Source organism: Vigna umbellata, chromosome 5, assembly GCF_029865625.1.
Source record: "Vigna umbellata cultivar VRB3 chromosome 5, Vumbellata_1.0, whole genome shotgun sequence".
Lineage (NCBI taxonomy): Eukaryota > Viridiplantae > Streptophyta > Magnoliopsida > Fabales > Fabaceae > Vigna > Vigna umbellata.
This window is the reverse complement of record NC_142169.1, coordinates 24081267-24085807: the sequence shown is the minus strand read 5'-3', so window position 1 is coordinate 24085807 and position 4541 is coordinate 24081267.

The following is a 4541-nucleotide window of genomic DNA, read 5'->3' as shown; positions in this document are numbered from 1 at the left end:
TCATGTTATCTTATGGTTAGGAAAAGTCCTGTTAATCTGCACTATAGGCTTGCAAAAATTAAACACCTATATACAAGGCTTGAAAGACCAATAGACAAATTGTAATATATATTGAGAGTTGTCTTTGACACATGGATGACTAACATATTCCATAATTATGCCTGGATTTGTTTGTTACACATCTTGCAACTACTATAGAAGATCATTGTATGATTCTTCCCTATCCCCAAGTTTCATTGCTACTGTCTTCTCTTTAGTTATTCATGATTTTATATAGTTGATGGAATAATTGTGTTGATTTTTAATTTTGGGTATTAAAATTTTAATTAGGATAGATGGATTTACCACCATCGACTTTACCATAAGTGAAGCTATTTGGTTTGATTTTAAATTTATATGGTCAGTAGTAAGAGGATGGACATGTAAGTGTGATGAGCATGAATTTTTTTAATTTCCTACCGCTGTTATATTTCACAAAACGGTGCTCGAAAGCCCCATTGACTACCTTGGTCATAATGAACGTAACTCCCAATGTGCTAGTCAAACTTTGATTCCAATACAAGAAATTAATATCTTTGACTCTTTTGAATTAAAACACATTCTTTCTAAAAGCTCGAAGTGAATGTTTTGATCAACTCGACTAAATGAATGATGTTGTGGGTTACATGGTGCTTGTGATATATCTTTGGCGTCGCCATGGTCTAAATCATCACTAAATTCAGTTAGTAAATCCCTGATAATTGACTTGTCCTTAAAGTTGCTGGATTTGGTGATGTACTTCATTTCCTAAACATGGACATGAACCTCAATTTACTAAATATCTTAGTGGAGCAGTGGAGAACTAAGACTTACACCTTCCATCTTTCACTGGGAAAGACGACATTGAATTTAAAAGATGTGGCACTACTTTTAGGTATACCTATTGATGGAGAAGCAATGAATAAAGTGACTAGTAAGGAGTTGTTGGACCATTGTGTACGATTATTGGGTGTAGTACCATATCCCACTTGTTGTAAAGGGAACACAATAGAATTGTCTTGGTTGAATGACAACTTCTGAGATCTACCGAACGATGCAACTAAAGAAATCATTACCCAATTTGCTTGTACACATATTTTATCACTTATTGGCAATATATTAATGTTGAATACATCATGAAGTAGAATTTATTTGATGTATCTTTTATAGCTAAAATATTTAAATTCAGTTTCAAATTACAATTGGGGTTCAGTGGTCTTAACATTGAAGTCTCCAATGTGGTCCACGACTTTAATTGAATCATTTTAAAGTTGAAGTCGCGAACTAGTGCCACAAATTAAGTTTAACAATTTTTGCATACAAGTCGTCAACATGTAGCATGACTCTCTTTGAAATTGGATTTAGGTTGAAGTTGCCAATCCTAGGTATAAATTCAGTTAACATAGCTTGTCAAATGTTGATATAAATTTTGTTGAACATTATTTTTAACAAAATTCGTCAAAAGCTTTCACGACTTAGCAAAATTGAATTTATGTTGAAGTCACCAAATCTATATATGACTTTACTTGAATGTGATTTTAAGTAGAAATTATCTTACTTTATGACGATTTTGCTTTGAAGTTAATTAAATTTAATTCTTCAAGTAATTAATTTAAAATGAGACTTATATATATAATTTAAAAAATAAATTAATCCAAATTTATTTTTTTTTATCATAGCATTGAAAGATCTTAAAAAGAAAAGTTGCAGTGAAAACGAACTTATATTTTATGTTGTTGGATTTATAATTGTGAATATTAATTTAAAAATTTTAAAATATATTAAGAAGTAACTTAACAATATGAGCATATTTTGAAGATATAGTAGAAAATAATGTAAAAAAAAAAAGATAATAGAAAATGTGGAGAGTTTTGTGGAAATGACATACGTTGAGGGTGGGAAGTTTACATTAGTTGATAGTTTAGTGATAAAAGACGAAGGAAATGGGAAATCGGGTAATGTGTGGATGGTGAGGCAATTATGTGAGTAAGTAGATTTGAAAGAGTAAAAGAGAGAAAAGCATTAAGTATGAAAAGTATAGTAGACAAAGATGCGAGTAGGGGAGAGAAAAAGTACTTGTGTTCCACCTCAAAGAAGAAAAGGTAAGCATTTTGGCTATTTTACTGCTCCAAAATATTCATTCTATTTTAGAAAGAAGATTTATTTCCATTAGGGGAGAAGAGTGGCAACAACACACGCTGAGATGGAACATGTCTAAAGAGGTAAAATCGTTTATAAGATGATGTTTCAAGAAAATTTATTTTTTATTAAAAAAAAAAAATAAAGAGAATAGCGTGCATTTAAGTATTTGGCTGTATCTGTTGTCCTAACATTGAAGCGGTGGATAAGCATGTGCCACACACACACACATTATTCCAAACATATTTGCCGTGTTGTTTACTACTTCCTTGTTTCTTTCCTCTGCTTCCTTTTCCTTTTCCTCTTTTTTCGTCTCTCTTTCTCACTCTGCATTCAATGCCCCATTTGCCCATTTGTTTCTTTTTGGCTACTCAACTTCTCTTTCCTTTGTTTTTCTCTTCTTTTTTATTCCCTCATTTTTAATAACATAAATCAAAGTTTCTGCGTCGATAACGTGCGGGCCACCTTCGACTTTGGCCTTTTCTGCGTTAGGTCAACAACTAGGAAAACCTTTCGGCCTCTTCTGCCCATTGGCTCAATCCCACCAAATGGAGAACAATTCATTTATGTCTCTGTCTCTGTTCCTTCGTCAGAGATTGTAGCCTTTGTATTCTACTGCCACTAATTACAATGCTAAACACCGTTTCAACTAACCAATCATCGTTAACATTTCGATTATCTCTCTCTCTCTCTTCTTTTTCATTACTTCTTTCAAACACCCACTCTTTCCTTCATAACTGCTGTTCCACCTTCACATTACGTACTTCATCAATAATAATACTCATTTTCATCAAACATCCTCCTCAAGTACCACATCGATACTGATAAACCAAATTTGCTTGCGTGTTTGATTTATAACCATTGATAATAATAATATCCTTCTTATTTTACTTAACAATTCTCTAGTCAACGTACCAAAAGTTGTTATAATTAATCCTTCACTCTGTCATGAAAACTGAAATCACCATGACTATTATAGAAATTTACACTCTCTTATCCTCAGATTTTTTTTTTGAAAAGAAAACTACATACATATCCTTTATTTTTTATGAATAATTGAAATTTTAGAATTCCTACATTATACTATTAATTATGAATCACTAGAAGCTAACTAAGTATCTAATAGTAAGAAATTTAAGAATTTTGCATAAGACTTCAGGGTCAAATCTGGTTATCATTATTATATATTAACAAAGACTTCTTTAATCTAAAACAGGGATAAGATTATTGAAATGGATTCTTAATTTAACATGCTGAAATACCTAACTAATGCACTTAAAATAATGATTGTGAACTTTTTTTTCTTGAACTGTGAATACATGAAATATCAGTGCTTTAATCTTTAAATAAAGGTCTGGAGTTCAAATACCATGAATGAAAAACTTAGCTTGGAAAGAGATGGCTCAACAAAATAGTAATTAAAATTTTATATTCACAAATACTCTACACTTTGCCAATACTCTCTGGACCAATACAATGTAATGAGAAAAAAAATTATATATATTTTTTTGATTATTTAATAATGTCATAAGATTGTACAAAGCATTGCCTTTATTTAGGGACTCCTTTAAGTCCACTAGGGCTGCTTTTTCTTCGTGAAGACCAAGGATGCTGCTACATGCAGTGAATGCAGAGTTTTTAAGCTTAATTTCGTCATCACATCTTTATTGATGGATGTTACTAAATAATATTCTTAATATGTTTGTTAAAAAAATATTGGCGTGTATTTATTATTTACATAATTACTTTATCAATGTTTATAAGACACTGTTAACAATATTCTTAGAAACATTAGTATAAGAACAATGTTTTTGAATAAAAAATAAAGAACCACAGAACTTGGTGCAATGCATTTAGGTCAATATTCTGTCGATAAATTTCAAAGATTCTTCCTTGACCAAAAGTAAAAATTAATCTTCTTTTCTTGTAAAAGTTTGGAGATAATCAGTGTACGTTCATCTAAAATTTACAACATGTGTCTAGTAAGAATTTCAACACGTATCAAAGAAAGAAAGAGCTCGTACATGATTTGTGACTCTTTTTTTTTGGACATTTTTTTTAATTTATGATTTGTGACAATACTAATTGAGAAAAAAAATAGTTTAAATACTAGTTTTATTTTTAAATTTAAGACAGGTTTTGGTCCTTGCAATCTTTAGTAATCTGTTTTTATCTTTATTGTACATTTTTCCTAAAAAAATAACTATTTTAACAATTTTGAAGTATTTGTGGAATTATATACATGCAATTTTGAAAATAACTTATTACCATTATAAATTTTATTTGGTTGTATTTTTCATTTATAAATAATATGACGGAAGGCAAATTTGTTTCACGAGACTTTTGAAGAATTTTGAGAATAGAAAAAAAATATTTATTCTTAT